General features: G+C 42.0%; 1 protein-coding gene across 5 annotated transcripts in view; it reads left to right on the top strand.

Annotated features, from left to right (window-relative positions):
* The window catches only part of Large1 (LARGE xylosyl- and glucuronyltransferase 1), a 425417-nt gene that overhangs the window by 5467 nt on the left and 393725 nt on the right, over window positions 1-26225 (top strand). The window contains exons 1-3 of one of the 5 annotated variants that reach the window (XM_076915423.1): window positions 4154-4253; window positions 8576-8668; window positions 8749-8814. The exons of 1 other annotated variant lie outside the window; for it this stretch is intronic. The gene's annotated coding sequence lies outside the window, so the exon portion shown is untranslated. Of the gene's footprint in view, window positions 1-4153; window positions 4254-8575; window positions 8669-8748; window positions 8815-26225 lie in introns of those variants that run through there. 3 more of the 5 variants (XM_076915421.1, XM_076915422.1, XM_034522396.2) reach the window with 3 other exon arrangements.

The raw sequence follows: 26225 nt of genomic DNA, 5'->3' as shown, positions 1-26225 counted from the left end.
CTAGATGTCAGAAGAGGACACTGGATTCCCTGGAATTGGAGTTATAGACAGTTGTAAACTGCTAATGGATACTAGAAACTGAATTTAGGTCCTCTGCAAGAGCAGCAAGAGCTCTTAACTGACATGCCATCTCTTCAGCCCTAGACACAAATTTTAATGCTTCTCTCTGCTGCTGGTTGTCTACTTAAAGGTAAACCCTCTTAATCTGAGGGCTGACTGCATGTGGTTGGGAAGAAACTCAAAAGTGGAGCTGTGCTATCTGAAGGGTATTAGAGAGTAGAAAGTCAGTTGTGATCTCCAAAACCAAGTACATTTAATATATTCTCTCTCTCTTTTTCTCTCTCTGTCTTCCTCTCTTTTTTTCTCTACCCCTCTCTCCCCCTCCATTCTTTTTTTCCCTCCCTCCCTCTCCCTCTCCCTTCCCATGACAAAGTATATTAAATTTCCTTCCTTCCTTCCTTCCTTCCTTCCTTCCTTCCTTCCTTCCTTCCTTCCTTCCCTTTCTTTACATTTTGATCAAAGTCCCTTCTCTACCCCCCATACTAACCTGCTCTGGCCTATTAAGTCTCATCAGGACTAGGCACATCCTCTCCCACTGAGGCCTGAAAAGGCCGCCCAGCTAGGGGAAAGGGTTCAAAAGGCAGGCAAGAGTTTGAGTCTGAGGCTCAGTCCTTGGTCCAGTTGTTGAGGGACCCACATGAAGACAAAGCTGTATATCTTCTACATATGTGAGCTCTTCCTAATGTTTGGCTGTGGGTTTCTGCATCTGTTTCCATCAGTGGCTGGATGAAGCCTTTCAGATGACAGTTGTGTTTAAGCCCCTGTCTGGGTGTTCCTTGACCCTTATAGGTGTCGTCTGGAGGGAAGGTGATAGAGCTTAGGGAACAGCATGCAGCTCACCTCTTGTGTATTTAATTATTTAAGAAAGGAGCCAAAATATAGGTGGTAAAAGGTGTGTGTGCCTACATCTCATATGCGTCTACATGTGTGTACCTACATGTGTGTGTGTATTTGCTCATTTGCTTTGCACCTTCCATGTCTGTATTCAGTGGGGTCAGATTAAGGCAACTCAGGTGCTCCATGTTCCTTGGATTCCTAGAACCATCTGTCAGTAAAGTATTGCTTATCTTGTATCTTGTAATTTAGTGTCACCGAGAGGGAAAGGACTAACCTCAGCTAGTTTGTAGTAAAGTTTACATTGCCAGGTAGGGTTTTCGTTTTCTGCTCTAAAATGGGAAAAGACCTGGTGAGTCAAAAAAGACTTGCTTAAAAAGACTTCTAGCCTTTGGTCTTGGTTGCAAACTTCAGAAAACTTCTCTTACACGAGGCCATGAATATATGAACAAACTTACTTGCTTCTTGTATATGGTGCCAATTGGTTGATGATGGAATGTTACACTAGTACTTAGCTACTGCTTGAGAAAGATCTGCTTTGTGATAAAAAGAAAACAAAACAAAAACAATGTTGACCATTTTAGCTGTTTCAAAGTAAATAGATTAAAAACAAGAGTTGGCCCTTCTGGAATCTTCTGCTTGGGACCCCCAGAAGAAAGCCTTTCTTTCCATATGACCTTATAGGGGACAGGTTGAATAAAAATGAAGGTATGAAAGTAGAGTCAGGAAGCACATACTCCAGCTTAGTTTGGGAGTTGCTTCTGGACTCACTAGAGGCAGAGTGTAATGCTTATCGGAAAGAAGAACTCTCAAGTGCAGTGTGGATCTGAGCGTCGGTGTTATTATTTTAATATTGAAGCTAAATGAGGGAGTGCTATATTTGAGGAGAACTTGACATATAAAAATCTTCTGTTAAAACCAAGTAATTTAAGATAAGTAATTGTTTGAGCTATGAAAAGATTTTTATTTTACAAAAGTGATTTATTGTGGGCCTCCCTTTAATGGCTGCTCCTTCATTGTATTTGAAATTATTTTATGAGTACAATCCTGATGGACAGTTTTAGGAGACTCACTTGTTATTAGATAATGTCGGGAACTTTTGAGCCATAAAATAGAATGTCTCATCGTATAGCCCGCTAGGCTTATCTGCCATGCAGCCCAGTATGGGGATGTGTTTAGAAAGAAGTACATGGCGTATTTAAATGTCCGAGTGCACTAACTAGCTATATGGAACAAGTCACTTGGTTAGTTCACTGTTCCCAGGGTTCTGATTTTTCTTGTTATTCCAACTTTTACTTTTTTTTTTTTTTTTTTTTTTTACTTAAATATGTGTGGGTGTATGTGTGTATGTGTGTGCGTATGTGCCAGAGAACATACATAGAAGTCAGAAAGTAACTCATGGAAGTCTTCTTCTACTGTGTGGGTTCCAGGCATGGAACTCATGTTGTCAGGCTTGACAGACAGCAGGTCCCCTTATCCACTGAGCCATCTTGTTGGTTCGCTTTTTATAATTCCAGAGAAAAAAACAATGAAATTATGCATGTGCACGTGTGCTGACAGTTCTTTCACTGCCAGAGTGTGAAAAGATAGCGTGGTTTCTGGTGGAGCACTGGCTAGAGATGGCATACATTTAGCCACACTCCCAGACTCCAGGCTCCTGACACATGCAGAAGACCTCCATTGATCTGCAATGCCCCTGCAGGTCCTCCCAAAGAGAGGTTTGTGTCACCTAGCACGGTAGAGGGCATGACTACAACAGGCCTCAGAGCCTCAAGAGATCTCCATATTAATGAGATACCTAAAGACCAGAGGGTGTAGCCAATTAAACATTCCTTCCCAGACCCTCCTTTTTACAAACAGTATTTAACCAAAGGCCTGCCCTGGGGGTAAAGGAGTACAGCTTCATCCACTTTCTGCCATGACAATAAACCTTTTAAAACCATGGACTTCCTCATGTCTTTGGGGCCCCTGCTGTGGGGAACGGTGGAGAAGGCCTTTGACTACCTAGCTGCTGCTTAAAATCCCACTAGAAGACTTCTCTACATTTCAGCCCCGGAGCCAACTCAAACAAGCTAGCCAATGCAGCCAAACAAGTTACCAAGAGTCTCCTACCAGCAGGGCACCACCAGAGCTTCTCCTCCTCGTTCCTCTAGCCATCTGGCCTTTATGCCCACTCCGCCTCAGTTCTTTTGTGGCTCCCAGCAGCGTCTGGAGTCCCAAGGACAGAGACTACTGGTCTCCCTGGTTAGCTGCTTTGGTCTGGAGACCCCCCACTCAAGAGCTCTGCCCCCGCAGGACTTCAGGCTGAGACCTTTCCACGCCCGGGTTGAGCTCCGCTTCTCACCCCAGTGTTCACTGGTGCTGCGCTGAGTGCTTCTACTTCCCTGCACCATGGCAGACACGCGGGTAACCACAAAACAACCCAGCAGGACCCACGCCCACGCAAGAGTGCTATCAGGGATTTTGTGGTTGTGTTGTCTACCCCCACTCCAAGTACCTTTATCTCTTATCAAGTTCTCAGAAGAGAGTTTGTTCTAGGAATGGAGTGAAATGGAGGCCTTTACTCTGAAGAGGTAATTTTGGAGTTGCAGGTAATCACAGGCCGGGCTAGAATGGAAAGTGCAGTCTCACCTATAATTTGAGCCTCTCTTGTCACATTATGGGCTTTGCTTTGGACAGGCAGCAGACACCGATAGAAATGGAGTCCTAACTTCTGGCAGAGCTCTGCTCTTAACAGGGTCCTTTTCTGAATTACCAAGGCCAATTGGAAAGAAAGGGCTTGGCCAATCTTTCCGGCTCTCCATGGTAGCTCTAGATTTTAGGAGGATTTGTGGCAGCACATGGCCTTGGGCACATTTTTTTTTTTTTTTATTCATAAAGGAATCTGGTCTTGCGTGTTATTCTGTATGACTGTTGCTTCAGACACATTGATGTCTATGAATAAGATTAACATGTGTGGCTGACTGGAAGGCACCCTCCCTTTAGTTTCCAGAACAGATATGTGGATCCTTAATAAGCCAAAAGTATGTACCAGTTTTGCTGGCAGATATAGGTTCTCATCTGGGAGAGGCATTTATTGTTCTTTGGCGATGCAGGCAGAGGGATAAGGGATGGGGTTTTTCTACCTCTAGTTTGGTGACTTGTACTTATTAGCTCCGCATTCCAGTAAGTAGTCAAAGTGTATGCCTCAGATGATCTAGTAAATGAAAATGTGACCCTGTGTTCACAGTTGGGGCGTGTGATCATGGAGGGGGAGAGTTGCAGCAGACCCAAGTGTGACTGGGATGAAGTTGGGCAACTTGAGGTCACTTCATGGAGCTTTCATTTTCAATCTGTGATGGACATTTCAAATCAACATAGTAAGTTCTCTGAAGGTTTGTCTTTATGTGTTTGACATTGATGATCTGGAATGGGCTCTGTGCTCTTTCCTTGGAATATATAGAGATTTTAACTTATTTGGAATGAGAAGAATGGGTGTGCGCTCAAGCTGCTTCACATACAATGCCAAGATATGTTGAAAATTTCTTGAGAAGCATTTTCAGTGCAGGCCTTAGAATGACTGAGGATGTTGATATCTCTAGTGCTGATGACAGTGGCTGTGGCATGACTGTGAATCAGGTTGTTGAATCTGTTAGGAGGATCAAGTGGACTTCTGGGATTAAAGGGAGAGAGACCGGCCTGAGTGGGAAAAGGTCAGGGAAGAGACATCTTTGCCCTGTAGATGCCTTCCTCTGTCTGTGTTGACTTGAGGTGCTTTACCTCTGAAGGGCCCTGAGTTAGCATGAGACAGCTCCTTGTGATCAGAGTAGCTATACTAGGTCACCATTTAGTTGAAGGAGACAGTTGGACCCCCAGACCAGCTCCTTTTTCCAGAACCTTGGATACCGATGCTGTTAAGATAAGAAGGATTATTCACAGGGACAGTGACTTAAGTCTATGCTTCCTATTCACCATCCTTGGTTCTTCTCTTATACTGCTAATTCTAGGCTCTGTCCTCAGCTCCATTCCTGTCTTTCCATGCACTCCACTTCAGTCTGTTTCATACTTAACAAGAGAAGCTTTCATTAAAGCCACTTTCAGTGACTTTATCTGTACAGTTTCTTTGGTAGTGTGTTAAGGTCACACCCATCTTAGAATTCATGGGAGCATCCTATAAGTTCCTAGTACTTAGAGATCCCTTGACAGAAGTGTGTTGAATTAAACCTAGAGATTTCGGATCTTCTCCTTGAGATACTCAGTTGTAGAGGTTGGGAAAATGTGTGGAGTGAAGCACAATAGCAGATACATTGAGTCACTAGGGCTGAGTAGAAAGGCAGTGGCTTTGGTAGGCATGGTCCTGATGAGTGTTGAGCTGAAGGTGCTAATGGGAACTAGAGACTGGAGCTTGATTTAGCCTCTAAAACTCAGTGAAAGAGGCAATATTTAAGTCAGGCCCTTGGATATGAAGTACTTAAACCATGGGTCAGGCCAGGTAAGATTGACAAGGCAAATACATAATTTGAGGTTTGTGAAGAAACCAGCAAGAGTCTGTTAGCAAAAGCGTTGCAGATGAAATGAAGAAAGCAACTAATACACACTGTTTGACCCAAACACCTCATTGTAGGCTCCATCTTCAGACACTGGCAATTGGAAAAATTCAGGTTTGGACGAATGAACTTCAGGAGGACCCATCAAGTGTAACAGCATGCATTGTCTAAAGATGGCGTTGTTGCCATAGGACATAGGCCAACAGATGCTTCTATAAACTATTCCAGTCTTAATCATTGGCTCATCTTAAGCTTGATATTGATATTGTAGATGTTTAACATTACTCATCATAAAGGCAGCCTACTTGGAATAAAGTACACTTGTGACATAGCCATGATCTAAAAATAGCACTTTCTCTTTGGGCTGTGTTGAGGACAGAGCTTTGGGGCGGTAGACTTTCTGGAACTTCTCTTATTGGAGGTTTGTTTAAATGGACCCAGGGTTATAGAACAAACAATCTTTTCTGGGCTTTGGATAATACTTGCTATGGAGTATAATACAGACAGTTCTGTTCTTCATGAGTGTCTCCTATGGCAGCTTCAGAGAGGTGAGAACAGACTGCTCAGAGTTCTTTCATCTGGGCTATGTACTCCACCCTTTACCCTCATGACTGCCTTACTTCTCTGAAGCATATTCCTGCTGGATTGTGAGGACATTCTTTGCAAAATTTTGGAGTAAGCCTTTCTGGATAGTAGAGTTTTTAAAGTAGGATATTTCACTCCCTAAAAGAGAGGTTTTATATCCCATCTTTGGGGAATGAGAGCTTTTCCTGACTGTTCTGTGGATTTATCCTCGCTGCCAGTGACTGGAAACCATCTACCTTTCTTATGGGCTACACAAGGCTTGTTCTGAACCATTGGCAGCACATTTGTTTCATCTCTTCTCCCCTCCCCATTTTAGCAACCACCAGTCCCTAACTCTAGTTTTTTAAATTTTTGGTTATTTTCCCCAAACCTAACAAGGTCTGTATTTATTTTCTTTGCCTGCTCAGCTCTTTCCTTCTTTTCTGCCTGGAACAGTTTTAGTTCCCATTTGAAGCTAGTTTAAGAAGTCCTTTCTCCTAGTTTTTCTGATTCTGGATTCAGAATGACAGTATTGCCATCCTGTTCCAGTTTGTCAGCGTTCCAGCCCTCTAAGCTGGGGCTTTCCTGTCTTCAATGCTCATTACTCCTAAGATTCTTATCTATGGGGCACTCGGAAGTACTCTTTGGCAATAAATGGTAGTAATTTGTTGTAGATTTAGTCATATTTACTGGGTTGGTGTAATGTAGTATTTTCCTACTAGACCTCAAGGGTCTCATTTTCCTGCAGGGGTAACTAGGATCATGAGACTTTGCTCCTTAAAGCATGCTCATCTATGCAGATTGCATGCCCCTTTGTCCCAGGTTTGAGACCTAGCAGAAGGGGAGGTAGGAATGGAGTCTTTGCCAGACTAGATGAGCTGGGTTCTGGGGATCTAAACTCAGGACCCTATGCTTATGTGGCAAACACTTTATTGCCTAAGCCATCTCTCCAGCTCCCTACTTCATTTTGTCATTCCCTTCTCTCTCAAGCTTTTGAATCTTTCTGGCTTAACCCTTGGATGCTGATGAATGCTTTGACCCTCGCTTCTATTCAGATTTAATTCTTCCCATATTCCATTAATGAACCAGATGTGTGGAATGGCAGTTATAATTGATTGAGAAATTATTGAAGAGTGGAGGGGAGTGGCTGAGCAGGACTTGATTAATTTCTGCAGAAACTCAACAGAGGTGCCTAGAGTCTGCTTAGATTATCTCATATTGCTTGTGGTATTGCTGAGGCCCATTTATGTTTTCTTGCACTGGCCCTGTAAACTAGGCATGCTGTTGCATAAAACAGGTTATGCTTAGTAAATCATAGGGGTTTATCAGAGAGTTTGTGTGATCTGGGCACTCACATGATTCATGAACTTACTCTTGGCCTAGGGTGTTTGTTTTCAGGACCAGAATGTTTCTGGAGAGGTGATCTGACTTCATCTGTGCGAACAGATACTTTCTCTTGGTTTACCTTTTCCTTTCCTCCATTTGTTTGAGTTTGCCTATAATTCCCATTGAAACTTAGAGCCTTTGAGTTCATTCAGTCTGTATGATGTTGAAAAAAATCCTCAAGAAGTACCAGCTGTTTTAGTTGTTATTTAGAATTCCATCCTCACCTTTACACACCTCTTCACATTAACCTTTTATGGTGAGTGTGCACTTGGTTAACTTGTTGGTAAGATAGTACTTGGGGAGTGGGGGAGAAAGAAGGGAGGGAGGAAGGCAGGCCACATGCTTTCTGTTTACAGTCCTAGAAACTCTGCAAATGTCCTGATGGTAAACGTAAATGCTTATACTTGCACTAACCCACCCATCACTGCATCAGTTACTTTCCTGTTACTCTGATAAAATATCAGAACTTATAGAGGAGTTTATTTTAGCTTACGGTTTTAGAGGGCTGGTCATCATCCTGGTAGGGACTATATGGTATGATGGCAGGAACAGAAAGCTGGATGATCATATGTCCAGAAGCAAGAAGCTAGTGTGTCTGGGTTGGGGTGATGTTGGGGGAGTTGGGTGGTGATGAAGGTCAGAGAACAAGAAGGGGGAGAGACTATTAACCCTCAAAATGTGCTTCCAGTGGCTTCCTTCCTTCAGCAAGACTGCATTTCCTTAAGGGCTCTATAACTCCTCTAAATAGCATCACCAACTCCAAATAAGTGTTCAAATACATGAGCCTATGGGGAACATTTCCCATTCAAATCACTACAGTCTTGCTTTTCTGTTTCATAGTAAATTTGGCTTCTGACAGGGAGGAGAGGATTTGAGTTGCGTAAGAAAAGATCCTGATTGGGCAAGTTGTGGTCCATGGTCTGTGAAATTATGGTGATTGATGATGGTAACAGTTGTATCACATACATGTTTCTAAGTTGTGCTTTATGATGTGATATATTTTGATACTCCCTGTATAACTTTTTGAGTAGTTTTCTTTTACAGGACAGGGAACTGAGGTAAAGAGAAGTTGCTATTTGCATAGATGGTAAATTAGAGGCTGGAACTTCCAGCTCCCCAAATACTAGATTTATTCTTAATTTTTAAAGATTCGTTTATTATTTTAATTTGTGCCTACTGAGTTTTTGTGTACCATGCTTGTGCAGGAACCCACAATGGGCATTGGATCCCCTGGAACTGGCAGTAGTGAGCCACCTAACGTGGGTGCTAGGAGTTGATTCCAGGCCCTCTTGAGAGCAGTAAGTATTCTTACCCACTGAACAATCTTTATACCACTGTGATTTCCTGTCTCCATGTTGGCTTTAAATCTCTGTTCTAGGATTCACTAATCCGGGTGTCCTGCTCTTGATGCATATATACCCTTGGTAATGTTGGAAATTGATCTGTAAGTATGCAGGTAGATTATAGGAGATTACTCTTTAGATCCACAACTTCATATGTCCCCAGTTCTGAGGTTACTCATTCTGAGATGATCTCCTGCCTTGTCTATGGTTCTCACAATTTTCTTTTCAGAGTTATCTTTAACATTCTGTAAAGAATACACCAACTAACATTACTCTGGTTCATTGTTCTGCCTATAAAACTCTGAGAGACTCCTCCATACAAATTAACTATTTGAAATTGTTGTGAGACCCCTCTTTAAATTCATAGGGTTGCCCCTTACATTGTGTGTTATTTGATTAATTTCATGGTGGACACTGGGCATTGGATTCTTGTGCTAAGAAATCTTATGAAGTTCTTAGCTTTTACAAAGTAACTAACTCTTGAATTCTTAAGTAAATGATGGATCTCAGATCGCTAGATTCATTGAAAAATGTGATGTAGAAGTTTTATTTGTGTTACTGTTTGTCATATGAGAAAAAATTATATCCTTACAAACTATTTAGGGTTTGATGTAAAATTTCGATGTCAATTTAAAAATAAGCAAGGTGGTGCATGTGTTTAAAACATGCAGTAGTAAAATAATACTGGCTTGACAGTCATGGTCCTATATAATTCTCTCTATAATAGTGAAGTTTGGCATGGATAAATTTTAAGTGGTTTTCTCCTTTAGACTCTTATCTGCTTAAGGTTTGGTCTATAGAGTTTCTGGGACTGTTTTGTTTCCCCTCAAGCTCACACATTATGTTTGTGGCTAAGTACTCTTGAAAGTCCATAGGATTTAGAGAAAATGCAAAATTATTTTAAATTTTGTTGAAACTACTGCCCCTCTAGCTATACTGTGAGTGTGTATAGCAGTTTCTCAGTGCCTATGTGGGCTTTTTTAGGAATAAAAGATAGAAACTTAATTCACATTGATATTGCCCAGTGTACTGGATAGTTTTATGTCAACTTCACACAAGCTAAAGTCGTCTGAGAGGTGGGAACCTTAATTAATAAAATGCCTCTAAAAGATTGGGTTGTAGGCATGCCTGCAATGCATTTTTTTTTTTTTTTTTTTTTTTTTTAAAAACTAGTCATTGATGGAGGCAGGCCTAGCCCATTTTGGGTGGTACTATCCCTGGGCTCCGGGTTCTGAGTTCTATAATAAAGCAGGCTGAGCAAGCCATGAGGAACAAGGTGGTAAGCAGCATCCCTCCATGGCCTCTGCATCAGCCCCTGCCTTCAAGTTCCTACCCTATTTGAATTTCTGTCTTGACTTCCATGAGTAATGATATGGAAGTATAAGCCAAATAAACCCTTTCTTTCTTGTGTTGCTTTGGACATGGTGTTTCATTACAGCAAAAGTAACCATAAGATACCCAGCATCAATCATAATTCAGTTTTATCTGTTTTGTAACTGAAATTAGAGACAGGACTAGACTCAGGTTCTCAGTGTTTTTGGATGTCAGTCAGTCCTTTCCTCCTCCTTTCAGTATGTTATCTTCATTCTCAGGAAAGCTCTTCATATGTTGTAACCGGAGCGGTCCCTGTAACCTGTCTTTTATTTTAAACAACTCAGTATCTCTGCTGAAGAGGAGCATCTTTCCCCAGTCTGTCTAGTGAAGTGATAGCCATAGGGGTGGGAGATCCAACCTAACATCCCAGAAGTGGGTTGGGAGAGGGGATGATTCTTATTTGAATGGCTCTCCACATAGGCAGATTGACCAGGATATTTTGAAGTTGCTACATTTATTCTCTGCACCTACTTCCTCTACTGCCCTAGCTCAGCTTCCTATTGGGATGTCCACTTAGTCAATGACAGGATTGCATGAGAGTTGCCTTCTATTTCTGGGGTTTGTCATTTTAAAACCTTAGGCAAAATGACTGAGTCCTTGACAGAGAATTTTGTGATTCCCCCCACCCCTGCAACATTATTTTATTTATTAAATATGTTAAAAAGTTACATTAAAAAATGTGGAAACCATGTGGATTAGTTTGCCAGGAATGACAAAACAGTGCTTCATAAGGGTACATTCATAAGGGGGAAGATTTCAACAACTGTTGTAGAACATGGCTATGATCCTTTTAATTCAATTTTAATTGAATATGGGTAGTTGCCCATATTCAATGAGACCCTCAAAGGATAGGGCCTGTGATTCTGTTTACTCCCTCCTGACCATTCTCTCCCTAGCTGCAGGTTGTCTTGGGAGATGCAGAATACAGTAGAAGGTTGTCTGGGATGGGGATTCTTGTGATGAGTTTTCCTGAGATCATCACTCATATCAGGGTAGGACTTTTTTTTTGGTGGTGCCACTATTTTGGGGTTACTCATACTTCTGTAAACAACACCTGTGTTCTTATAAGTAAGTCCAATAAACTTGGGCTCATCACACTGAGGTTGGATGGGGTACTTTCGTTGGTCTGTTACTGGAACTGTTTCTGGTCAGTAGATGTTGGTTCACATCTCTCCAGGGAAAGTGCCAATGGCATCACAGAAATTTATCGTCTAATAGTTCTGAGGCCAAGGTGTGGAAGGACAGTGTCTTCAAAGGCCTCGCTCCTTTGTCAGTCTTACCTGATGAAGATCAGGTAAGACTGACAGGGCTCTAATATGCCCATCTTTTATGGATAAAACCACACTGGGTTAGGATAATGACTGTGTTTTACCTTCATTGCCTTCATGAGACCCCCCCCTTGCCATGCATAGTCATATCTTTTTAGATATGAGACCCCCCTTGCCATACATAGTCATATTTGTTGTGGTTAATTATAGACTTTTTTTTATTTGAGCTTGATAAGGAGCCATAATCCTGCTCTTAGCAGCGATTTTTTTAAAAGATTTATTTATTTTATGTATATGAGTACACTGTAGCTGTCTTTAGACACACCAGAAAAGAGCATTAGATTCCATTACAGATGGTTGTGAGTCACCATGCTGGGATTTGAACTCAGTACCTCTGGAAGAGCAATCAGTGCTCTTAACTGCTGAGCCAATCCTCCAGCCCAGCAGGCATGCGTTTTAATGCAGTCCAATGGGTTATATTTTACCAGCCTTATGCAAACTTTCAAACACAAATTTGTAGCAGATTTTTGACTGTCAATACAAACAAACCAATTCAGGGATGGTGTGTTTGTAGGCTGCTGTTCAGGAATATTCTTTCCTTGGAAGGAATAGAGAGGAAAGAGTGGCACGCTTAAAATGCTTATAAGAGGTGGTGACCTTGCACAGGCTCAGTGCTGCGTTTTAGGAATCACAGCTTTGTCATTATCATTTCAAAGAATATCCCAAGGGTGGGCTTTGTTTGTAAAATGAACTTCCCAAGGTTAAGATGCAGCTTTGCAGCAGTGAGATGACCTGCACTTGTCAGAACTGTCCTCTCCACTCTTTGCATGGAGTTATGGATTCTGTGGTCAGGAGCTCTTCCGGAGTCTCTGCTGTTAGAGCTAGTGTGTACATGGGTGACACTTTTGTCATCCCGTTTTTTGTGTTTTAGGGAGCAAAATTTACAGATTTAGGCTGTGTGAGTGAATTGACCAAGTCACTAAATGGCCACTGTTGTGATGGAATGATTTCTGTGTATTCCCTGAACTCATCATTTCTAACACAATTCAGATGACAGACCTGCCCATTTATCTGTTTTGTCAAGACAGTGTCACTCTTGTTCTGTGTTAACTGTCTTAATTGCTGTGTGGTTATTGTCTGGCCTTGTCTGGGTTGGTAATCAAGTTTATCAGTTGAGGAGATGTGGCTGTAGGCTTTGTCTTGTAGTTTTTCTGTGTCAACTCTCATCCTTCATTTTAATTTTGCTTATTTGCCATCTAAAAAAATTCTAAGCTTTATGCTTGAGAGAGATTGTTGCTACAAGATGTAGTTAAAAATGCATTAATTACTTCTTGCTTAGAAGATGACTGGGTGGAATGTGATTTAGTTCCTGAGAGAATCAGACTGTGTGTGTGCATGTGGATGTCAGGGGTTGATATTAGGTGTTGTTTTCTATTGGTATTCACCTTATATATATCGAGGCAGAATCACTTAGTTGAACCCAAAGCTCATGGTCTGGCTAGCCAGCTTGCTCTGGGGGAGTCCCTGCCTTCATAGTACTTCAATTACAGTTGGATTACCATACCTTCTCTGCATTTATGTGGGTACTTAGTTCTGAACTCTGATCCTCATGCTTGTGAAATAAGTATGTAACTCACTGTGCCATCCCCCAGCCTCATGATTCTCCTTTTTGTTCTAGTACCAGCTGTTTGGTTAGGGCTCACACGGATAACCCCACCTTAATTTGATCTCTTTGATAAAAACTTTATACTTTCTGGGTATTGAGGATTAGAACTCAAGCATATTTTTGGAGGCAGGAAATGGAACACAATAAAATCTATAATACTCTGAGATTTATATTCTTCGATCTGTGAATCATTGACCATCATTCTTCCTTTCAACTCAGGGAACAAGCTGGTTCAAGTTTGGGATAATGTGGAAACAGTGTGCCTTCATGGAAACGGTCTTTTTGGCTTTTGAACTGTGATCTTTTCCCAGATGTTATGAAGTAGAGTCTTCTCAGGATCATGGAGAACAAGAAGGAGCTGTAGGTGCCTGTAATCTATTCCACCAGGGTGGTGTGGTGAAGAACCTGTGCTCCACAGTGTGGAATGCTGCTGAGTTTAAGGTAGGATAGGCTAGGTATATGACATGCATCATTTCATTTTACAATGGTTTTATAGCTTAATATAGGTAAAGGAACACTTGCATGTTATGGTAGAGTACCTCACACCAACTCTGATATCAAAGCAGGAGTTGAGTCTTACCCATGAAAGATTCTGAGTTTTTTCAATTAAAAGTTTTTTGAAAAATTAAGTATGAATTATAGCTCAAGTTGCATGCTAGATAGGAGCTCAGAGAATGCTGGTCCTGGACTGAGAGGGGCACATCACTGGGGTGGGGATCACACCCCATAGACTTAAGGATGTCTCATTACCTGCTTTGTCTGAATTGGATGGGCACTGATTGGTACTATTCATGTAAGTTGGGTGTGGGTCCTGAAATACATATCCTAGTCCTTGAGTCTTTCATGGGGTTATATTTTGCTTTTATTAGTTTGTTTTTGTAAGTTAGAGTTTGGTATACAAAACAGCTTCATTGACAGCAGAAGCTGAGACTCTTTCCTTCCTTCCTTCCTTCCTTCCTTCCTTCCTTCCTTCCTTTCTTTTTCCTTTTTTTTTTTTTTTTTTTTTTTTCATTTTCTAACTACTTGCAAGGATGAGGGACAAAAGCTACAAATAAACCAAATACAACACTGGAGATCTTCACACTGACACTGTAAGGAGACCAGGCTTTGGCTTCTTTTAGTCTAATACAAATTGCTGTCAGAGTATATGGACATCTTGACTTTTTTGTTTTGTTTTGTAGCTGTTTTTTGAAACAGTGTCTTGCTGTGGATCCTAGGTTGGCTGTGGGAGCCAGCTCTTACTTTATTTTTTTCTTTTTAAGAGATGCTTAAACTACTATAGAATTCCTCCTCTTTTTCCTTTTCTCCTCTTCCTCTCCTTCTTGCCTCTCTTTTTAAATCATTGATTTTATTGTTGTTTTTTTTATTTGTTTTTTTGAGATAGGATTGTGTGTGTGTGTGTGTGTGTGTGTGTGTGTGTGTATGTGTGTGTGTGTGTAGCTTTGGCTGTCCTGAAACTCACCCTGTAGTCCAGGCTGGCCTCAAACTCAGAGAGCTGCTTGCCTCTGCCTCCTAAGTATTGGGATTAAAGGCATTTACCATTGCAGATGCAGTGCTCACTCAGGTAGGCTTGGCTCATCATGAGCAGGTTAGGCCACTCCTTTATTCTTATGTTTCTTGGCAAAGGCACTTTTGTCACTTACCACATACAGTTCTGGGCTAAAAGATATTCTATATTGAAATCTCACTTTTTTGTAAAATAGATTTGGGCTTATTTTTATCATTGGTTTGGGATTTCTGAGGGCTACAAGTAATTAGTGTAACGTTACTTAGATGTATTTCTTCCTGCACTCACTCAGTGACCTGTAATTGTAGACCATCCACAGTGTGCCAGTACTGTCTGTCCAGGCCCCTGGGGCGAGGACGGTAATAAGACAGTTTCTGCATGAAGCGCTCACTCAGGTAGGCTTGGCTCATCATGAGCAGGTTAAGCCACTCCTTTACTCTTATGTTTCTTGTCAAAGGCACTTTTGTCACTCACCACATACAGTTCTCCTAAGAGCTACTCTATATCTAACTCCACTTGGTATTTATTGAACTGTTACACCAAATTTTGCAAAGCCAGAGGCATCGCTTGGCTAGACAGAATCTTTATTCCACTCCCAAGAGGCTGCTCAACAAGCTTTGATGATCCATAAACCCCAGCTCCATTTCTAACTGAGGAGAGCTTATAATTTTTTTTTCTTTCTTTTTCTGAATTTGAGTTCTTTATGGAGTATTTTGATAGTTGAGCACTATCAGACTGGCAGGTTTCATGCAATTGCCTCTCAGATGGATGATGAAGTTCTGGGATCAATTTTGTTATATGGTGGCCTTACACAGTACCACACTTGGAAGCCTTACATTGCAAGAAGTGTTCTTTTTATGGGGAGATTTAGATGCAGTAATTGAAATGGGGATGCCTGAAAGGACTATTGATGTCTCTACTCTGCATGGAGTAGTCAGCAGCCATCTTGCTGAAGAGCTAAGGGGATTTGCTGTCTTTCTTGTTCACTTCTGATGGGGAAGAGTCTAATGGCCTTCCACCATGGTGATCTGGCCCAGCGTACCCTCCCCTTAAGCACTGATTTTTCTGTTTGTTTACTTCCTGATGGATAATATGGAAAAGGACTTGACTTGATTTACAATGAGATATACTGGAAAGTATTAACTCACAGAAGGAAAGGACATGGGGAAAGTTCCTACTGGAGTAAAGGGAGGAGCTGGTGGCACAAGTCTTGGGCCATTGCATTATTCTCTCCAAATGCATTCTTCTATGGGGAGAAAGGAGGAAGTACAAGTGTTGTTATCACAGTGCTTTATACTTCCCCTCAGTCTTATTGAAAGACACAACTTCTGGTCTTTAGAATGCCTTGGGCATCAACTGGACTATTGTGTAGATGAGGACACTTATGTCAAGAACAATCAAGGGACTTGTCCAAGGTCACACCAACAGAGTAGTAAAACCCCTGCACTGGAGTTACAGCTGCTGACTCCAGCCCAGCCAGCCTTCATTATGATTCAGTGACTTTTTGAAGCAAGACTTTTATTTTTTCACATGCTGTCCCCCAAAGAAACTACAGAGCACTCCTACAGGGTGCCTTTAAGTGGCTACCGCTGTGGTCAAATTAATGCTTCAAGGATCAACAGGACCAGGTCTTGTTGCCATGATTATTGGATGTATCTTTTAACGATGGGGAAATAAAAAAAAGAAAGAAAAGAGAAAAGAAAAACCTGTAACCTCCCCCGCCCCCAAACCACAAAACTAAAACAAAAAACAATCAAAAACCAAAATAAAACAAACCCCCTCTAGCTACTGTTCTCAGAAAATCATAAAACATATTATGTCCTTGCCACAGAGAAATTGCAGCTCTTCTTGGTGCAGAGTAATGGATGCACTGTTAAAACAATGAGGAAGGAACCCGGATCCAGTAGCTGAAAGCTGGGAGGAAAACAGCCCAGTAATCCCCCAGAGATAATGGGTGTCTACGACAGGTCCCTGTGATTATTGTTCTTAATGTACTCATTTATTTGTCTCCTTCAAAGGGGAGCTTTGTCACCAAAGAGATTTGATAATGGCCTGTTCGCAGTCACTTAGGCTTCATAATAAAGCGTCTGTGCATTGGTTGACATTCTCCCTGGGATTTCACCTTCACTGGCAAAGATCGGATGGAAGCAGATAAGGGCTTTTTTTGCCTTCCTCCGTGTTCATCATAGCTCCCTGTCCTGACTTCTGCTCACTGTGGCTTCCCCAGCCCAGTCTGCCTGTCTCTGTTACCTTGTGCTGCTTTGGGACAGAGTTTCAGTTTGTGGACATAGAGTTCTGAAATGGGCGTGTAAGAGCAGAATACATTTAATCCCTGTAAGCTGAATCCATTCGAATAAGGCTTTCCTTATGGCTAAGGCATAGAAACCCCGTCCCACCTGTCATAAAGGATCTGTGGGACTTCAACTCCTTTATCACCAGTGATAGGTAGCGGAGACAGGGTTTCTTTGGGTAGCTCTGGCTGTCCTTGACCTCTGTCTGTAGAGTAGGCTGGTGTCGAACTAACAGAGATCCACCTGCCTTTGCCTCCCAAGTGCTGTGATTAAAGGCATATGCTCAGTGAGAGTTTTATCAGCTTTTGGAGTAAGCAAATATAAAGCAGAGAAGTGGGCAAGTAGGCTTCCCGGGAGAATGGGCTTAATTTAAAGGCTGCAACATGTTCACATCCTGGCAGCAGCTGCTTTGCCAGTGTGGGTGTGTCCAGTCAGGTTTTCTTTGCTTTTCTTCCTAGGCTTTTTGGGAAGGAAGGTTGGTGCCTTCAGGGGTTGGGTGGGGGCTGGGGGGGCTCTTGCCTCCAACCTGTTTAGGTTCTGATGGAGACTCAGGGTGGTGACTAGGAAAGTGAAGTTCTAACCCCAGATTTTTTTCTCATTGGGAGACTGCCTGTTCTATCAGCATTGCTGGCTGGCAGGAAGGCACTTTGGCTCTGATGCTTCTCACAGTTAAGCCCCATTTCCTAACCAAGAGAATAAGTATGTAATTATAGAAATTTCAAACAGTGCAATACAACTAGACTGTAATACCAGGAGATGGAGACCTCTGGGGCCCATCTCCTACAAGTGGGATTTATCTCTAGATAAAATTTATCTCTAGATAAATCCCACCTGTAAAAGATACTTGACCTGTTATAACCAATAGTCAGTGGCTGAGAGACTAGAGAGGGTTCTATTCCACTCTATTTAGTATGGCATGAGGCTGTTGCTGCTTCAGGGAGGTTGCTATACATTGGAGTACACACAGCAATTAACTTTGGTTAGTTCAAGGGCTGAAGACAATCCTAGGTGTCAACTGGCAAGCAGGCATATGTACCTGCCTTATACTTGAGGAATTGAACAGACATGCAGATTAGCTAAGGGGTAGATTTTCACTAGAGGCACAAGACCACCACCTGGTGACTCTTACTGCAGCATTGCAGGTAGATGCACCAAGGAACTATTATGCAGTGGCCAGCATGCCAGAGCTGCAAAAGCTGAGATCACATGTGTCTGCTGCTCTGAGCTGCAGGTTGATGGCACTGATTATGCATCGATAGTTCACTAATACAGAATCTGATTTCACTCTCTCCTGGCTCTTCACCCTGGTTACCTCAGCACCGCATTTTCTCTTGTTTAAATGCTGGCAAAGAGGAAGAGTATGACTTTTCAGCTTTTCCATTTTCTACTTAAACTTAGACACTTAGAGTGAATCTGAAGGCCTAGTCCCTTCCTGTTCTCTTCTCCTTTCTGACTTGTGCTCCCCACCCAGAGGCTCCAGTGCTGACTTTTACCTGCTTACTTCTGTTAGGTAAACTTTCTTCCCCATCCCTTTTCTATCCGTTCTTTGCTGGCAGGGGCATAACTCTGTATCTTGCCTTTCTATAGTAATATAACACAAAATATTGGTGGTTATATTTTCTGAAGTGACTTTAATTTCAAACATTCTTTCCTATTTGCTCATTCCTATGAACTGCTGAAGTGCCCTGCAAATTCTGTCTCAGTTTATAAGTTCTCATTGGGCTGACTCCCATGCAATAAATTTGATACGGAAACTTCTGGTTCTTTGGAAAGTTAGTTATATCAAATGGTGTTTTGCTGGTGCAAACAGATGAAAGGATGTCTTGCTGAAGCAAACAAGTGAAAGACTGTTTTCCTGAAGCCGACACAGGTGAAAGGATGTTTGGATATAGCAGACATATGAAAGAACTTTTGATGAAAGAGTATAAATATGACCCCACAGACAGTGGGAGAGAAGCACTGAGCTTTGGTTTGGTTTGCTCTGCGTTGCTATTCTTCACTAAAGACATGCTTGTATTGGTTTGCCTTGCATAGATAACATCGTTGAACTCAACTTATAGCAATGCTACCATTGAAAAAAACTCACCAAAGAACTGCTTGTGAGGTTTCTGTGGCAGCTGGCCGCTTCAGAGGCTTTATTTCAGTTCGATTGGACAGCCTGGTGGTTTCTTCAGGATTGAACTACAGCTGCCTGGTGTCTGCCTGCCTAGAGGTCTGGTCTGTAGCTGCTGGTTTGTGACTGGTGTCTGCCTGCCTAGAGGACTGGTTTGCAGCTACTGGTTTGTGACTGGTGTCTGCCTGCCTAGAGGACTGGTCTGCAGCTGCTGAATTGTATTTGGTGTTTGCTCCTTAACTGAACTGATTTCCAAGAAGATTGAGCTCATCCACAAAGAACTATTGCTGAACAGGTCTATATCCCCCATATCCTAATAACGTTTCTCTTCCACTGCCTCTGCTGGGTGGTGGGCTAGAGGACTGAATCCTTATTAAAAGTAAAAAATTTACTTTTAATAAGTACAAAATTAAAAACAGCTATTATTATTTTTTGAGCTCCTGCAATATGCCAACCACTTGATTAATGATTCTCTTTGTGTCTTCCTAGCAGACTGATGAGTGGGTGTCAAAGAACCTGATGTACAGAAGAGCACACTGAAATACACTGAGGCTTCTTTCCTTATCATACAGTGCATATATTTGGCCAGGATAGGGACTCCTGGCAAGGTCTCACTTTCCTGGGCACACTGCATCCAAAGGGAGTGGAGGTATTGCTCCCAGGTGCTCCGGTTCAGCTTTACATGGAAGGTGGAGCTGCAGTTCATGAAAGCTGCTATGTGGTTTCCAAAAATTTATTCCTGATGGACCAAAGTGGAACCACATGGGCTGTAGAAATCTGATAGTGAAATAGTGCAAAGGGACCAGGGAATCAGGAGCAGAGGTTCTAGGTACAGTGGGCTGCCTTGGTGCTGAGTTTTAAAGACTACAGTGCCTCTTGCCGTGGCTAGACTCAAAAACTCAGGAAGCTTAAATGTCTACTGATGCTTGTGCTCTATCCTACTGGGTCATTTGGAGCATATGAATCTTAGCTTCTGGGGTTCTACATACTCCAGGTGATGGAGGTGTGTAGCTTGTTCCTGAACAATGGGAAGGACTTTTATATATGGGAGGTTGAGAATAAAACAAGAGTTTGGCATGAGAGTGTGGTCTGACAGTCACACTTCCCTACCGCATTTAGAGGTAGATGCTGCTTAGATCCTTATACTGGCATGGACCAGGCCCACAGGATAGCATCTATGAGTTGGATCCCTTGCATTAAGTAGACCCCTGAATCTTCATTGCATTCTCCCTTCTTAGCACAGCTGGGGTGTCTCTGGGGCTGACGTGTGTATCCAACAGGCCTTCAAGAGCTTGTATTGCACAGACTGCCTTTAGCCATTGCTTCTAGTTTATGGTTCATCTGGGGCTTTGGCTTTCTAGAAAAGGTACCAAGCTACAGATGCCTCAATGGGAAGAGCATCATGTTTGAGTCTGGTAGAGAGAATGGTGTCATGGTTCGGTGCTCTGTACAAGTTAAATTAGTGACCCTCTTAAGCATTCTTTGAAAGTGGAAGTGCAGATAACCTTAGGTGCCTTAGGATGCGAAGCCTTTGGATATATATATATATATATATATATATATATATATATATATATATATATTTCTTTTTTCCTTCCTGCTTATTAACATCACTGTTAATGTACAGTGTTGTTTTTATGAATGTAAGCTGATGCTGGCTGGCTTTTTCTTTCCTTTGTCTTATGTCTCAGTACATATTGGAGGAGTGGATAGATAAATGGTGGTAAGGTGATGGTGTCAGCAGGATCCAAAGTGGGAAATGTAATCAGCTAAGATTCACCTTGGGTTGAGTTCCAGAAAGAACTACAAGCATTCCTGGTGTTTGCAGTACAGGATAATTTGATTTTACTACTCTTTTGGAATAGGTGTCTTCATATCTAATTAAAATGCATTCTTTTCTCCTTTTCTTAAAAGCCTTTACCTTGTAATGCAAAACTATGCTTAAACTAAGCTCTGCAGAGTTTAGTCTTTTATGTGTTTCGAACTGAGCCCTTTTTCCTTGCTGTAGTTTTAATAATGCATCATCTCATAAGTTCATGGGCTTTAATGTGCTACTCCTGATACCTCTAGCCTCAGTTAGGTAGTTAAAGGAAAATAAACCACTGTAGGTTGGATGCAAATTCACCTCTTTACCTTTCCCACTTTGATCTCTTTCCTTCCCCTCTCCATCTTATGCAAATCACTGTTCCCTTCTCCTGTTTTGGGTAGAGAGTTGGTGGTGTGTATGTAAAGAGCTCCTGGCATGAATGGGACTGTTGATTTATTTCATATTCAAAGATCCATTAAAAAAATAACAGTATGAGAGTACAAGGTTTTGAATAGTCTCTTCTCCAGTTAAAGTACAATGGAGCCCAGGGACATAGCAAACTAATATTTAACGAGAATGCTTCTAGTGGACTGCACTTAGGACTCATAGTGGCTGCTGGTGAAATTGGCGAGTATTCTGACATGGCTTTGAGGAGCACTCTGTCTTCCTTCCTTCCTTCATTTGTTCATTTATTCAGGACTTAGTGATCATTTTGTATGTATGAGATGCCTAGGAGGTACATGGCATAAACTATTTGCAGAAGTGGGCTCAGTCCTCCATGCTTTTCTATTTCTGTCCAGGTTCCTTGTTTTTTGACTTTCACCTTTACCATAGTACTTTCATCTTTGACCCATAGGGTGATGTGGAGGCGATAGTTCTAGTTCTAAGTCTGTATACTTTAACGCCACACCAGTGAAAAGTCAGGTCCTACCTATCAGCAGAGTTCCAGACATCAGGTACATGAGTGAAGAGATGATTGGTGCCTAGTGACATCATTTTAGGCTGAACTTGACATAATGGATATTGACATGGATCTATATCTATATCTATATCATATCTATCTCCAATCTTGGAGTTTCATGATGGTGATGGGAAGGTCAGGATGACATCATTACTATTGTGTGCTGTGGAGAAGCTGCTGAGTACTCTGTATATGGACTCAGTAAAGAGAGTTTCAGGGGGGAGGCTGCTGGTCAATGATCAGAGACGAGTTCATAGCAGAGATGTACTTAGGGGAAGCTGTGTCAAAGTCTGGAACAGATAAGAATTAACAAGGATTCCCAGTTAAAATGAATATTGTATTTCAAAGTGGATTTTTCATCAAAGCCAGAGCATCAGTGCCAATCTCCCATTAAGTATCTAATGACTTTGCTTTCACTGGACCAAAGAAAGTTTCTTAAGTTAAAGGTGATGCCAGAGAGCAGCAACCCCGTCTGATAATCAGCTTTTCAAAGAACCCAATGTATATTTTTGCCAAATATATATTTGCTGTGCATTTCATAGATCTGATCTCATGAAAGCACAATTGTGGTGTGAGCTTCAGATCCTAATGTCGATTGTGTTTTGCAGAAATTAAGCAGTCTAGAGACTTCTTACTAAAGTTATACAGTATAGATATAAAAGTTTACTTCTTTTCTCTGCATCTGCCTTTCCTGTTGACATCTTCACAATTCAGTTTTATGGCTGGTATATAGCATTGTACCTTGCACACAATAGATCCTCAAAGAATGAAAAATGAGGATCAACTCTATTTAGCATGAGGAATGCCTTCATCCATGTTTTGGTAGAAGTCATAGTTCAATAAGGACGTGGATTTTTGGACTATTACTATTATTTGGACTGTATATAATGGAGAAGCAAGTCCAGTGGTAGAGATTCTGAACTACTTCCAGACATTAGGGGGACCCTGAAGAAGGGTGCTTGTATATATAGTGTGGGAGTGATAATTATCTCTACAAGTGATAATTTATGAAATGCATCTCTACTGGGGATAGAGTCTGACAAGGAACAGCTAGGGGCTTGCTTGTAGAGGATGTCACTTTGCAGAGTCTTGGGCTGAGAATTACTCAGTTGAACCAGGGAAGTGAATCTTCAGAGCAGCTGTGATCCATGAAGAAGGATCAAAGCTTGAGCCTCTATAATGTTATACCTTCCCTGGTGCTTGCTTCTTTTGGGAAAGTGATGCACCGTAGCCAAAGGGCTTGAAAGAGCTCTAGCTTGATGTAAAATCCTGGGTCCTCCCTATATGTGGCTGGCTATATGTGTTTGCCTTTGTGTTTCTCAACCTTCTCTACTTAAGTTGCCCAGTCCACAGGGGAAGGGGCTCTTCAGATTTCCTCAACCACACTGCATTTTCTGAATAAGTTTTGTGCTTTGCATTTGTGAAACATTCACAAAACAGCAAGTAAATGAATCTGCCTGCCCCCCCCCATGTCATTATCTTTTGAAGTCCTCATCTAAAAGCCTTAACTGCTTTGTTGCAAACATTACGAAGTTTGTATATAGCTTGCATCAGCCTGTAGCAATGATATAAAAGGAAAACAAAATTGAGCCTGGAGAGATTGCTCAGGAGTTAAGGGTGCTTGGAGGCCTGAGTTGAAATCCCCAGCATCCACATAAACAGATGGTCATGACTACCTGTACTTACTAACCCAAATAGTATTGGGGGATATAAGCAAGTGAATCCCAGCCGGGCGGTGGTGTTGTGCGCCTTTAATCCCAGCACTTGGGAGGCAGAGGCAGGCGGATTTCTGAGTTCGAGGCCAGCCTGGTCTACAGAGTGAGTTCCAGGACAGCCAGGGCTACACAGAGAAACCCTGTCTCGAAAAACCGAAAAACAAAAAAACAAAAACAAAAAAACAAAAACAAAAACAAAAACAAAAAAATACCAAGTGAATCCCCAGAGCTCACTGGCCAAAGCCTATTGAAAATGGTGAGTTTCTAGCTCAGCAAGAGTCTCTTTTTCAAGGCGTTAAGGTCCAGAGTGATGGAGGAAGACATCAAACTTCTTTGTCTTGCCATTGCATGTGTGCACATAGGCATGCATAACTGCATACACCACAGACTGCATACCATACATAACACACACCACCACATTTAGGTCTCCTTCCTCCTTGCCCTTGAGTACTGTAAGATCCCTGCATAAGACAAATCCAGGCCTTGCCTTTCATGTTCTTTGTTCTCATTTAGTGGTCTGAATGTTAGTGGACTGAATGAGGGCTCCTTTGAGAAGCCTGATTTACCTTGTTGGAGCTCTTGAGGGCAAGAAAAAAAGGAGAGGGGTTATTAAAGGACACCATCATGCATGGTTTTCCAGCACAAGTTAATCCAGCTCCCAAATCTCAGACTTATGAATGAGTGGACTGCAGAGGATGTGCCTTCTTTTCTTTCAGTGAAAAAGATGTCACTAATGGAAATGAGGAATGCTGTCGGCGCACAAAAGTCTGCGTAGCCCAGGAGGGAGCTGGATTCCTGGACCTTTGCCACAAAAATTGTCAAGACAGCTGCACTTGCCAACACAACAATAAAACTGAAGACAATACGGCTGAATGTGAACACTTTTCATTTATATTGAATGAGGGGGCTTAGGACCAGCTCCTGTAATTAAAAGCAGAGCAAGGGAGCTTCTGAAGGGAGTATGGTGAGAATTTTCGAAGCAGGTGTCACCTGTTGATTATCCCAGTATATGTTCATTGTGTGACTTTTTCTTGAGAGTCTTTCTGTTCCCTGCAGATAGAAAAGGCAATGACAGACAAAAGAAATCTTTTCACTTTAGTTTGGTGAGCCAGTGAACTCACTGGAGGTGGGGCTACCCACCAAGGCATGGGCAGCTATACCACCAACAAAAACATTTCTTTCAATAATTGTTAGTGGCTTGTAGATCCACTGGAGGGAAGAAGTCTTGTGTACCTTGTAAGGATTCTTCTTTGTATTCTGAAGGAAATGCTCTTGGGCCCAATGTTATGAGGGTCTTATTGCAGGACATCACAGCTGCAGAGATTTAAACAAGACAACTGCAACAGGGTTTTCTGTGTGGAACAGAGGATAGGGTCTTGGATGAAGCTCCGACTTTAGGACCAGGCAGACATGACCAGTCACTTGATGTGACTTTGGGACCAACTTTAAGCCACAGGACAAATCATATGCATCTCCTTATCTATAAAGTAGGCAATGTTATTTTAGAGGATGCATTTGCAGATTTTTTGGTAGGTATTTAGGGCTCTGTAAACACTAGCCACATCCTTACCACTGTCTGTGATATAGACAGCACATGTGATCACAAGCTTGGTAGACACTTTCCTACCATGCACACATGGGAGGTGAGGTAGACCTGTGAGAAGTAGAATCAAGCATCAGCCACTGAAACAGTCCAAGTGCTGCTGATTTGATGTTTGGTCACGGCTGCTTCTCTCTTCACAGATGCTGCCTGCTCTAGGTGTCCTATTTTTGTAGAAGGAACTGGGGAGCTCTGTGTGGCTTATTTATTAGTTTGTGTATTTATTTATTATTTTAAATTAGTTTTTTTGGCTAGCATATGAGGAAGAGGTCTGATAATTTCATACATTTATATCATGCTTATTGCCTTTCCCATCCTCCATCTCTGTGAAGCCTATCTTCAATAGCTTCGGAAAGAAGAGACTCAGCTCTCAAGAGTGAGCTTGCAACTCAGGGCCAGGCTTCCAGGTTGTCCGGAGACCAGCACTGTAGCCAATTCAAGGTGACTACAAGCTATACTTGTAGGTTGACCTTCTGGAGGCAGCTAAGCTACTTCAGCATCCTCCTCAGCCTTGGGGAGGATATTATTTACTCTTTGCTTTTATCATTGTGAGCCCCTTGCCTACATAGTCTTTTCCAGGTTGCAAAGCATGTCAGCAAACCTGCTGTGCTTTTGTTAATGTTACAAGGACTATATGGCCCCTGTGATGCCTCTGTGGCATAGACATCACTGTTTTACAAATGGAAAGACTGAGGTTGAACAGGATTGATGTAATCTGAGGTCTTTGGAACCTTTCTTTGTCATCTGGCAGGCTAAGGAAGGCTGCCCACTGTGCTCCTGGGCTCAATGAAACCTGAGGGCTTGGAGTTTCTACCACCCCCACCTCTACATAAACAGGGTCAGTTAGGATACTTGCTTGAAATAAAGTGACTCAGTAGTAATAAAGTTAGATTTTCAGCAGAATGAACTATTTGTTTTCTGAAACCAATAGTGGCTGAGGAAAACTCTTTGAGCCAGTCAACCCTGGGTTTGAAAGTCTGTGCGGCTTGCTTCCTGGAACTTGAGTATAATCTCAGCCTTAGTTTTTTGCTTGAAAAAAATGGGAACACATGTTTAATCAGATCATCAGAATGGCATGAATTGTAAGTTCAGTAGATGCTCTGGGGTCCTTTCCTGCTTTCTTTGTAGAAGAGGAAGCCTGTCAGCCATGTGTTGTCATCTCTCTGTCTTTCCTTTTCTCTTTGCCTTTATATGCATGGACTGAGGACAA

The sequence above is a fragment of the Arvicanthis niloticus genome, chromosome 18 (genome assembly GCF_011762505.2).
Source record: "Arvicanthis niloticus isolate mArvNil1 chromosome 18, mArvNil1.pat.X, whole genome shotgun sequence".
Taxonomy (NCBI): Eukaryota; Metazoa; Chordata; class Mammalia; order Rodentia; family Muridae; genus Arvicanthis; species Arvicanthis niloticus.
The sequence above is the reverse complement of the archived record's forward strand: the minus strand, read 5'-3'. Positions and strand labels throughout refer to the sequence as shown.